Here is a 13,634-nt window from a genome sequence, read left to right as displayed (position 1 = left end):
AGTAGTAGTATAATTCAGTTGAGTTCCATTGAGGGTCTTAATAGCATAGTAGACCACATGAAATATGTTGTTCTTTCTCTGCCCAAGAACTACTCCAACTGTATAGTCACTTGCATCACACATCATCTCAAAAGGTTCATTCCAATCAGGTGCAGTTATGACAGGTGTCGTGATCAAACTCTTCTTTAAAAACTCAAAAGCAGCTAGGCACTCATCATCAAACTTGAAAGGGACATCCTTCTCCAGAAGATGGCACAAAGGTTTAGAGATTTTTGAGAAGTCCTTGATGAACCGCCTATAGAAACCCACATGACCAAGAAAGCTGCGAACTCCCTCAATAGAAATTGGTGGAGGCAGATTTTCAATGATCCCCACCTTGGCTTTGTCCACCTAAAGACCCGTACTAGAGACCTTGTGACCAAGAATAATGCCCTGTCGTACCATAAAGTGACATTTCTCCCAGTTGAGAACCAGATTGGTCTCAACACACCTTTTAAGAACGTCGTCAAGATTCTGCAAGCACTCATCAAATGAATCGCCAACACAGAGAAGTCGTCCATAAATATCTCCACATTCTGACCAATCATATCAGAGAAGATAGCCATCATGCATCTCTGAAATATGGCAGGTGCACCACACAGACCTAAAGAAACTCTTCTAAAGGAGAAAGTACCAAATAGACAAGTGAAAGTAGTCTTTTCTTGATCTTCCGGAGCAATACAAATCTGATTATAACCCAAATAGCCATCCAGAAGACAATAGTACTCATGCCCAGCCAACTTGTCAAGCATCTGATCAATAAAAGGCAGAGGGAAGTGATCCTTTCTCGTGGCCTTGTTCAGCTTCCTGTAGTCCATGCAAACTCTCTACCCCATGACTGTTCGAGTAGGAATGAGCTCATTCTTCTCATTAGCAACAACGGTGATACCTCCGTTCTTTGGTACACACTGAACTGGACTCACCAAAGAACTGTCAGAAATGGGATAGATGATCCCTGCATCCAACCACTTAAGAATTTCCTTCTTCACCACTTCTTTCATGATTGGGTTGAGCCTTCTTTGTTGCTCAATGGTAGGCTTGCTACCTTCCTCTAGCAGAATTTTATGCATGCAATAAGAAGGGCTGATTCCCTTGATATCTGCTATAGTCTAACCAATTATCGACTTAAACTCTCTCAGAATTCTTAAGAGTTTTTCCTTATCACTACCTGAAAGGTCAGATGCAATAATAATAGGCAAAGTAGATGCATCACCTAAAAATGCATGCCTTAAGTGTTTAGGCAATATTTTAAGCTCAAGTGTAGGAGTTCCTCAATAGATGGCTTGAGGCGCTTTGGAGATTTGTTCAGCTCCTCCGTTCCAAGATATTCAAAAGGCATATCCATCTTCCGTTTCCAGGGAGAAGCATTTAGATATTGCAATTGCTCATCACCTTCATCATCTTCACTATCTGAATTCCCCAACAAGGCCTTTTCTAAGGCATCAGACCTTATCAATTGATCAAGTTCTGAAGTAACCACAGAATTGACCAACTCCACCTTTAAGCACTCCTCATTTTCCGTAGAGAATTTCATGGCATTGAACACATTAAAAGTTACATTCTGATCCAGCACTCGCATGGTGAGCTCACCCTTCTACACATCTATCAAGGTTCGGCTACTAGCCAAGAAAGGTCTTCCCAAGATTATGGGAATCTTCTTATCCTTCTCGAAATCAAGAATTACAAAATTAGCAGGAAAGATGAGTTTATCCACTTTGACCAAGACATCCTCCATAATGCCTCGTGGATATGTAATAGAACGGTCGGCCAACTGCAAAGTCATATAAGTGGGCTTTGGATCGGGTAAGTCCAACTTCTTGAAGATTGACAAAGGCATCATATTGATGCTAGCTCCCAAGTCACATAAGAATTTATCAAACGACACTTTTCCAATGGTTCAAGGAATAGTGAAACTTCCAGGATCTTTAAGCTTCGGAGGCAACTTCTGTTGCAGCACAGCACTGCATTCCTCCGTGAGAGCAACTATCTCTAATTCATCAAGCTTCACTTTCCGAGAAAGTATACCTTTCATAAACTTCGCATAACTAGGCATCTATTCAAGACCTTTCAGTGAAAGGTATATTGATATGAAGTTTCTTGAACACCTCCAGAAACTTCTCAAACTACTTATCCAAGTTTTTCTTCTGTAGCCTCTTAGAAAAGGGAGGTGGAGGATATATATGTTTTCCCCTGTATTACCCTCATAAGGAGTGTGTTCAACTGTAGTCTTCCTGGTTATGCTTCCTTCTGCACTTCATCTTCAGCTACAACTTCTTCATCCGAAACTTGCGAGTGTTCGGGATTCGCAACCTTCACAGACCTCAATGTAATTGCCTTTACCTACTCCTTAGCTTCCCTCTTTCCTGGCATTTAGTGTCACTAGGGAGTGTATGTAACACCCCCAAATCCGGGGCCGGGGATTCGGGTTGTCACAAGTTCCATTTCCCTTAATAATACTTAACCTTAACAATCACCCAACTACTGCGTATTGTGACCCCACAATATACACACACACATCACAAGTTATAGTCTCAGAGATGAAAACCAAAAATAACACAAGTCATTTATTCCACAATTATAAACCATTTCACCTCAAAAGGGTTTCTGAATAATTTACATATTCTTTGCCATTATTATAATTCATAATATACATAAGTTTAGTTCATATATAGTTGAAGCCTAGCCTATTGGTAGTTCCTACCTCAGCTACGGCGGCATCAATGCTTCCAGAAAACTGCGGAATGTTTTTTAACCGCTTGCGAATTGGAAACTTGGTCCTGTTCATCTTTTCTATCTGATGTTGTGTGATGAGAGAAGAAAGCAAGGGTGAGCAACAAGCCCACCAAAATAATATGCATAATAATTAACAATATATGAGCATTCTCATAGTACTCATGAAAGTCTTGGTCAAGAAGAAATGAACCAAGTGATATCTTAATGCGACCAAGTCACAAAATATTTAGTATATATATACCTATATACTTTTCACAATCTTTAAAATCCTCTGACATGTATAATATAAACAGACTTCCAGTTTATAACTGTATAAAAATATCGTTGTAAGGTGATCTCATATATCTAACCTTGTCTCAACGTTTTTCTGAAAATCTTTGACATGCACAAGATAATCATTTACTAGATATAAGTTTAAAAGATGAAGTTACGAGATACTCCAATATACTTATATCTTCTCCAAATACTACTTGAACTACCACCGTTCAAGGTATAATCCGTTTCAAAAGTTCATCACATAGATGAGACTACAAGATAAGATTTGAATAGATTCAATCCTTGAAATATTATTAAATGAAATGAAGTTACGAGATACTTCATTTGATGGAAACACCATTATAATTGCTTAACCCTGTCAATGCTTCGGCAACCACCCATTCGTAGCCTTTCGACCGAAATGCTCCGGGTAGTGTTGCAGAAATATCTAACTGGATGATGAACTCATTACGGGAGTTTGCCGTGCCAGGAAGACCACTTACGATGATCAGTCGTAGTAGTGCAACCCCACCATTTTCTACATGTAGAGGAGAACCTGTCGGATTTACTTGTCAACCGAACAATGGACTCCCAAGGAATGGACCGTCTTAGCGGAACTTCCAGGCCATTTGGGCCAATATAATAAGGCTGGGCCGGCGCCACTCGACCACTTACGCCACTCCTAGTTCAGATGAAATCCATGACTCTGAAACGTAAAGCTCGTCCCCCCTTTCCCCAAGTAGAAACTTGTTGATACGGATCCACCAAGAAGTCGTATCTAGTTGGAAAGGAAAACTCACCGATATTTCCCAGGCGATGCCTGTTAATGGATTAACTTGTTCCAAGAATTTTACTTCCCGAGTGTTGGGTAAGTAATCAAAAACTTTTTTATCAAAATAGCAACCTTGTTGCGAATATAAAACACACCACAGAGTTGGATCCCTCAGGTTTTGAGCGAGTATTTAAATCCCCTTCGAAAGGAGGATCTTAAATATAAAAATGAGTTTTGGGATCCGCCCTAACCTTTAAAATCATTTTGAAGACTCGAAAACATTTTTAAGAATGTTTGGAGTGATGCTGATTTAATAAAATAAATCAGTCCTAATATATTAGAAAATATCTGAATATTATTATTTAAATAATATTCCCATAAAGAATAATCTTTATAAAAATAATTGAAGTAGAAGTTTTAAAACTTATAATTGAAATGAATATTAAATAACCAAAGATATACTTATACGGAAGTACTATCTTTATTTGAATAATCAAAAGTGAGTTTGATTATCTGTAAGTCATATGTCATAGCCTATTTGTATATTCGAGGATTCAACTCAACTCAAATAAGAATGTAATAAGTAAATAGTGGATCGACCGTCAGAGAGATCTCGCAAAGTAATATCTGTCAAAGGATTCAGAAACAAGGTTCATCTACAGACTTGAGGAGGTAATTCACTGGAAGAAGTTCAAGAAGTTGATCATGCCTCAGTGATATAAATCAAGATCGTGGATTTAATCAAGTGACAGAGATCTCGTCAGAGTATCAATTAATTACAAGGATTTAGTCTGAAGAAAATCAAGAGTATCAAAGTCAAGACATGAAGAAACGTCACGGAAGTTAGTCACTCATGAACCAGACAGTACATCGAGTGTCAACGTTGAAGTGGCGGAATTGATTCATAATTCTCAGTGATTTTCAGAAGATATTCAGAAGAATGGATGCTGCTCAGGGTTAGTATTAATTCTCTATTAATTAATTAAGTCATATAATTTAATTAAGTAAATAAATTATATCTGCAAAGATTAATTTATTGATTAATTAAATTAATTGATTAATTAATTCAGAATTAATTTTAGGAATTTTCAGAAGTTTAATTAGATTAAATTCAATCTTAAATCAGTAAGACAATTGAAAATGAACTAGCATGACAATCTGGATTGTCATACCGATTGTCATGCCAGTTCAAAAGATTGTCCTACCGATAGTCATGCCAGTTCAAAAGATTGTCCTACCGATAGTCTTGCTAGTTCATTCTGATTGTCTTGCTAGTTCTAAGGATAGTCCTACCGATTGTCTTGCTGAGCTCAGGATTGTCTTGCCAGGTCAATTCTATTCTGTTGATTAAAAAGAAGCAGACAAGCAGCAGTTCACTACAACTCAATCATCCAATACACAAGTCAAAAAAAAAAACAAGAACACAGCAGCCGCAGCAAATATTTCATTTTTCATCTGCTTATTTCAAAGATCAATTTCTAGATTGCAAAGTTAAATCCAATCAACTAGAAATCTTTATCTTGTTCTTGTGTAACAATCTAGCGGATCAAAATCCCTAGAACTTAATCTCAAATCGCGTCTAGCATTTGATTCTAATTATTGCAAAAATAGAAAAAGTTCATGTCGAATTTATTCTAGATTTGTGATAATTGATTTGAGATTAATACCTTGTAATCGATACAGTTGTTGTAACACCTTTCAAGTTTAATAATATGTTTATTTAACTTGAATTTTGTTTCACATTTTTTATTCCGCATTTATTCGATTATTTGGTACTGTTTGTATTCAACCCCCCTTCTACAAACACATTGGGACCTAACAATTGGTATCAGAGCCTTCTGATTAACGAACAAATCAAGATCCTAGACTTTTGTGATTTTTCAACTCTTTGAATTTTTATTCATTCAAAAATTCATAATGACTTCACACAAAGTTGGAACCGTTAAAATTCCACAATTTGATAATGAGAATTATATTATGTGGAAGAAGAAGATGCTCTTATTTTTACAAGTTGCAAATCCCAAATATTCAAACTTGTTAAAGAAGGGTATAAAAACTCCGATGGTTATTGAACCGGAGGTAATAATAGATGGTGTGGTGACTACTAAAGCTAGAACCTATCCAAAAGAGCCCGAAGATTTTACTCCTGCTGAGAAGGAAGAAGCCTCCTTGGATGCCAGCCTTCAATTAATATTAATTGATTCCCTTGATCCCTTGATGAACAGACATGTGATGAACTGTAAAAATTCTAAACACATGTGGGAAACTATTGAGGTAATTAATGAAGGCACAGAGGAAGTTAGGGAGAACAAGTTGGAAATCCTAACCTCTGAATATGAACATTTCAAATCAAATCCAGGAGAAGGAATTACTGAAGTGTTTGAGAGGTACAATGCGTTGATCAACAACCTGAACATCAATGGAAAGTATTATTCAATCAGGGAGGTCAACAAAAGGTTCCTTTTAACACTGCCAGCTCATCTTGAACATAGAATCACTGCCATTAGAGAAGCTAGAGATCTGAGTGAGATTTCTTTGGACAGGCTCTATGGAGTGTTAAAAACTTATGAGTTGGAGCAGATTCAACAGAAGGAAGTCTACGGGAAGGATAGAATGGTCAGCACATCTAATGCACTTGTAGCTGAAGGTCAACAACAACAACAATCTCAACAGTTAGAAAGAATGGTACAGTTTTCCAAGGATGAGGAAAATGAGTTAGTAGCAGAATATGATCCTCCTACTACAAATCAATCAAGTGATGATTTTTATTCCTTGGAAGAGCTGGAGCAATTGGAAGATGAATCAATGGCCCAAATTGTCAAGAGATTCTCCCATGTCAGATTCAGGAGGAATCCCAAGCTTAAGTACAAGTCCAACTACAACAAATTCCAGAAAGGTGGATCTTCATCCTCTAACACCAGCAGTGGTGGGTACAAAACAGGAATGGTTGATCGGAGCACCATTAGATGCTATAACTGCAATGAGTTGGGACACTTTGCCACAGAATGTAGGAAGCCAAAGCAAGTAAGAAAGAACTCTGAAAGGGCTTATCTGGCAAAGGGAAGAAGCTGGGATGATACTGACAGTGAAGATAAAGATGAAGGAAATCTTGCTCTTATGGCTATTGATGGAAAAGCTTCATCGTCAAGAATAGAGGTAAAACTTTCTGATGCTGAAATGGTTTATCATCTAAGAGGTAACTTAGATTGTGCACGTCGTGATAATGAACTGTTAAGTTTACAGATCACAGACCTTGAGAAAGAGGTCAATGAATTAAGACTTGTGCACATTAATCAAGACAAATTAAAAGAACAGGTATCTTTTCTAGAGAATAGAGTTGACTGTTATAGAAAACTCGAAACTATTCTCAAAGACAAGATCACCGGTCTTGAGACTAAGGTTAGAGCCTACTTCAATTCTTGTTCGAAGGCTAAAGAGTTCTACAGTAAGCAAGTTGTTAATCAAACATCTGGAATAGGTTATGATTACAATGTTGCTATTGGAGAATTAGGCATAAACTCTCCTCCTCATGTCTGTGCTAAAGGGAGGGAAGTACCACATGTGCTTAAGGGTGTTGATGAACCCCTCTATAAAGCATCAATTGCTGAACCATTTGATGCGACCTCTTCTGTTATTCAAGAAGAAATACGTGCTGAAGATCTTGCTAATGAGAAGGTTATTTCCAAGTCAAGTGTGTCGAAAGTTCCAGTCAAAGTTGTGAAAGCAACTGAGACTAACTCAGACACACATGAGTTGGATAACAAAAATGCCATGTCTACCATGCATAAATTGCCTGCTGTTAATCACTCTCATAAAGCATGTGGTGTTTCTAATTGTATGTCTTGTGCTTTTAATATGATGTATGCTTATTTTAATGGTAAGCATGTGTCTAATGATAAGACTACTCCTCGTCAGCATGTGAATAACAAGAAGCATGATAGGTCTAAGACTGCCAGTCCTTCTAAGGCTAGAAAGGAGACATTTGTGCCTAAGCTTAAACAGAAATTTGTTAAGGCTATTTACAAGGTCAAATGTTCAGTCATTGAGAAAGTTGAGACAATTAAAATTAAAAATGTTGTTTTGCCTGACAAAGGACAGTTCTACAAGTATGCCGGGCCCAACCAAGTTTGGGTTCCGAAGAAGGTCTAATCCATTTGTAGTGCAGGGCATTAAACAAGTATAACCGGTAGTGTGGATTCTTGACAGTGGATCATCAAGACATATGACCGGAGATAGAGCCCTGCTATCAAATGTGATTGAGAAAGCTGGCCACATGGTTACCTTTGGAGATAACAACAAAGGTTTATCTGAGGGATATGGCTGTTTGCAAGCTGGGAATGTTATCATTGTAATTTTGTATATTGTGCTAGGTTATTATCAGGAAGCAGTATCTAACATATAGCACCAGTGACGAGACTTGAGAATATTACGACATATCAGACACCTGCTGCACATTACACTTGGAATTGTACTCTAGTAAGATGTGTACAACTGTACTCCTGTTTGGTGAGTCAAAAGAGGAAGTCAGTGCACCACAGTTCATGGACTTTGCAGCTGCAGATCTATTGGACTATGCAATCTCTTCTTCACAATCTCACTTTAGGTTGGTATGAACTAGTATACTGCTCAAGTAATCGTCAAGGACATGGTATGGCACTCTAACAGAAGTTGTAATTTTATATGAACTAGTAGAGTCGTCATATTTATAACTATTTTATCACTAGGCACTATCATATTATTTTATATGTGCAGTGGTATATTGATTATGCAACATAACAATTAGTATCTAAAGTACTTGACAAGTATCGGTCAATGATATATTGTTAACATTATGTTGCAGATATTTGTAAGCTTTTGATATGAATGAGAATTACTTAGACTTTACCCTAAGTGATCAATGTTTTATCAAAAACTCATTCATATTGAAAACAAAATCAAACTTCTTTCTACATTAGTGATTTCTTATTTCATGTAAAATCTTTTGAAATCACTATTGTAAATCATTTTCTCTCTATTACCATATATTCTGTGTTACAGGTTCAGTCTCCAATGACTTTCTTTCATTGACAGTCATGAGGTTGAAAACCCACAACGTCTATCCCAGACTGTAAAGACAAACACAAAAAACAGAACCAACCAACACTCTCTTACCACAAAATGTAGTATGAATGAGCGTGAGGAAGATAGTGCCTTAGTGCACCACATAAGGAAGGTTCTGAAGTCAACCCAGTAGCTCTGTCTCCTACAAAGATGAGTAGTATTTAAAACCGAGACAACTGCTAGCCCCCATACATCTTCTCAAAAAGATGTAATGGCTAAAAAGGCACAAAAATAGTTACTAGATTCATTCTCTCAATAGGGTGCGTCTATTGAATTTTGCCTGTCGGCCAAGGTATCCGATGTAGTGTCACCACTTCAAACATAAACAATTCTTGATGCCCAAGGAGAGGTTACACACACAAAGGATGAGTTGACGGAAACAAGAGTTTCGACCATTTTAAGGTCAGATTCGATTGTTTAAGGTTCGTTAATGGACCAATTGCCTTTACAGGTGTTAGGAGAGGATACTGATCCAAAAGCCATATGCCAGTGGTCAGTGTCTACCTCCCCAGGCTTAAATCCCCTGGATGCATCTGCGGATAGTGGATCTGACATAGGTGCAGATCGGCAACTTGTTGACAATGATTCAGATATTACCTGATAAGTCACAAGGAAATGTCTTCACAGACATTAGAAGGGAACTTTGATCTTTATGCTAAATTCTTTGGATCATTGTTTACCTTCCCAGAATTCAAATCTGCAACCCTAAAAGGGAAACTAGCAACTTGTAGATTATGACTCAGATTCATCTGACGAGTTTAACAGGGATGGGGATTTGTGAACTCCCATTGCACCACCTGTGACCTCCTTAAGGATGGCTAAGGTGATTTTTCTTGCAGGTACAGCTGGATTATGGAGCTATGAGAGAAGAGTGATACACTTGTGAGAATGAGTGTAAACACGAGTGGAGAGAAGAGTGAAACACATGTGAGGTACAGTAAAACACAATCACACACTCACAGTGAGGAAGAAAGAGAAACACTTGTTATTTCTTTTCCAACCAAGTGAAATATGAGAACTCCTTCAGACGACGGCATACATTCCTTCTTTAAGGGGGAGATAAAAGCTTAAGTAATAGTTTGGAGGATTCCTCAACTAAGGGGGAGAAATAGCAGGGAGGAAGAAAAAGATCCTAAAAATGTACACTACACCACACCATTGTTGTTTCTAACTACGGATCCTATTGTACGGGAGAGGTGGTAAACACAAGGTGATTTCCTAGTAAGGGAAGAAGCTGTTAGGGGAGTACCATTGGTTTTTATCTGCGGATCCTATTGTACGGGAGAGGTGGTAAAACGAAGGTGATCTTCTTTAATCAGTTGATTCTCATAGGGGGAGAAGCAAGAGATATGGGCTTCTCAACAGGAAATGTGGTTGTACAAATAAAGATGGAACTACTTGAAGATATGTTCAGTCTAGAGGAACATCTACTTGGAATCTGGAAAATGTTAAATCTCATCCAGAACTTTTCTGCTATTTACTTTGCATGTATGTTTATATCTTTTTCTTATTTGTTAGTTGAGTTATCCTCTAGGTATTTGTGTGTTATTGTCTAACAAACAAATAGGGGGAGATTGTAAGTCATATGTCATAGCCTATTTGTATATTCGAGGATTCAACTCAACTCAAATAAGAATGTAATAAGTAAATAGTGGATCGACCGTCAGAGAGATCTCGCAAAGTAATATCTGTCAAAGGATTCAGAAACAAGGTTCATCTACAGACTTGAGGAGGTAATTCACTGGAAGAAGTTCAAGAAGTTGATCATGCCTCAGTGATATAAATCAAGATCGTGGATTTAATCAAGTGACATAGATCTCGTCAGAGTATCAATTAATTACAAGGATTTAGTCTGAAGAAAATCAAGAGTATCAAAGTCAAGACATGAAGAAACGTCACGGAAGTTAGTCACTCATGAACCAGACAGTACATCGAGTGTCAACGTTGAAGTGGCGGAATTGATTCATAATTCTCAGTGATTTTCAGAAGATATTCAGAAGAATGGATGCTGCTCAGGGTTAGTATTAATTCTCTATTAATTAATTAAGTCATATAATTTAATTAAGTAAATAAATTATATCTGCAAAGATTAATTAATTGATTAATTAAATTAATTGATTAATTAATTCAGAATTAATTTTAGGAATTTTCAGAAGTTTAATTAGATTAAATTCAATCTTAAATCAGCAAGACAATTGAAAATGAACTAGCATGACAATCTGGATTGTCATACCGATTGTCATGCCAGTTCAAAAGATTGTCCTACCGATAGTCATGCCAGTTCAAAAGATTGTCCTACCGATAGTCTTGCTAGTTCATTCTGATTGTCTTGCTAGTTCTAAGGATAGTCCTACCGATTGTCTTGCTGAGCTCAGGATTGTCTTGCCAGGTCAATTCTATTCTGTTGATTAAAAAGAAGCAGACAAGCAGCAGTTCACTACAACTCAATCATCCAATACACAAGTCAAAAAAAAAACAAGAACACAGCAGCCGCAGCAAATATTTCATTTTTCATCTGCTTATTTCAAAGATCAATTTCTAGATTGCAAAGTTAAATCCAATCAACTAGAAATCTTTATCTTGTTCTTGTGTAACAATCTAGCGGATCAAAATCCCTAGAACTTAATCTCAAATCGCGTCTAGCATTTGATTCTAATTATTGCAAAAATAGAAAAAGTTCATGTCGAATTTATTCTAGATTTGTGATAATTGATTTGAGATTAATACCTTGTAATCGATACAGTTGTTGTAACACCTTTCAAGTTTAATAATATGTTTATTTAACTTGAATTTTGTTTCACATTTTTTATTCCGCATTTATTCGATTATTTGGTACTGTTTGTATTCAACCCCCCTTCTACAAACACATTGGGACCTAACATTATCGACATATTATTCTTTAATAAAATAAAGAATAATAATTAGTAAATAATCGGAGTCATAAGCCCTCGAATGAATATTCAAATAATAATATTCATTAAATAAAATAAACGGAGTCATATGTCCTCGAATGAATATTCAAATAATAATATTCATTAAATAAAATAAACGGAGTCATATTTCCTCGAATGAATATTCAAAATAATATTCATTAATAAAATAAACGGAGTCATATGTCCTTGAATGAATATTCAAAATAATATTCATTAATAAAATAAAGTTATCAAATAAACCTTATTCGATTCATAGTTTTGAAAACTATATCTATATATATATATATAAAATATACTTGGGAACATCGACTCTCGATTTTAGAAAATGTTCACCTTTGGGTCCCCTATACTAAGGTTATACGCAACTACTGCTTATCTCTAGCATAGGTATTATGCAACTTATAAGCAATTGAATCAACAATATATATCAAGATTACGAAACATACATGCATATATACCATATCACATGCTCCAATATATCGCAAGATTTGCTAATTAACCACCATGCATCTATCACAAGATAATGCATATACATATGTATACATCACAACAACAGTATAATGGGTAGAAAACTTGCCTGAGTGTTCCCGGATAGACTTAAGCTTTGAATGGGTCCGATAACCTATGAACAACAACATAAGTCGGAATTAAACCCCGGTCGCTTAAGAAACTAGACTTTAACCAATTAGACCCCTAACGTTCGCTTTCGCGCTTAACGATTCACTTAAGTCGCTCGAGTACCCTCGGCTCCACCATTTTTAATAAATTAACCCTTAGAGTTTTAAGGCGATTATTTCGCGAGTACCTTACCAACTGCCTAATCCACTTAAAATAATTGCTTCATATCCCAATTAGTCATTTAAAGTCCTTAACCAAGGTTTCAAAGTAAGGCGAGGGGTAATGGTTCGTTCGCGAAACGCCGTTACTTAAAACGGTCGTTTCTCCTAAACCGTACATCGGATTCAAGCGAACCACATATCAAAACGAAGCTCGTAACATGAACTATCTAATCATGGCAATGGTTAAAACCTAACAGTGAGTTCTCGGGTCCTGATGTTATGAACAAAACAGTCTAGGATAATCGGACATTACGACGGCTATGTTTACGCGATTACCAAATTTGTACAACTCCAAATCAATCCACAATCAACCCACAATCAACATTACAACCCAAAATCCCTCCAAACCTCGCCACATCAGTCCATTACTTCATGTTTTAACCAACTCATTCAATCACAACAAAAGCTACTAACCATATTAAGGTTCATTAACTAATAACCAAGATTCAACCATCAAAATCTCTACAAACTCAACCAAACTTTAAACAAAAAAGCATCATGCTTCACATATACTATATCAATTATAACCATTCCTAAATACTCAAAACTAAAGCTAGGGTTTGGAGTTTATACCTTCTTGAAGCTTCTTAACACAACACAAGAGCTTTGAATGCCTAAAGAACCTTGATCCTTTCTTGTATAACCTTAAACTTTCATAAAAAATCAAGAAAACTAAAGTTATTTTTTGAAAGTTACTATTCACCATCTTCTTCCTTGAATTATTGGAAGATATTGTGAAGGAATTTGAAGCTTAAACTTATAGGATATCCATATCTATGTACAAGGAACCTTAGATAATTACCTCACTAATTCACAAAGCTTGGAACTAGGATTTGAGTTTTTTTCTTCCTTTGAAATGGACAAAGCCGAGAGCACTTCTTGAAAATGGAAGTGTTTTGTGTTTTTTGATGTTTATGATTTGTTTTTGGCTTGGTTGATCCACTTGGTTTGTTAATTAGATTA

The sequence above is a fragment of the Apium graveolens genome, chromosome 5 (assembly GCF_009905375.1).
Source record: "Apium graveolens cultivar Ventura chromosome 5, ASM990537v1, whole genome shotgun sequence".
In the NCBI taxonomy this organism is placed as follows: Eukaryota; Viridiplantae; Streptophyta; class Magnoliopsida; order Apiales; family Apiaceae; genus Apium; species Apium graveolens.
This window is presented reverse-complemented; position numbering follows the sequence as displayed.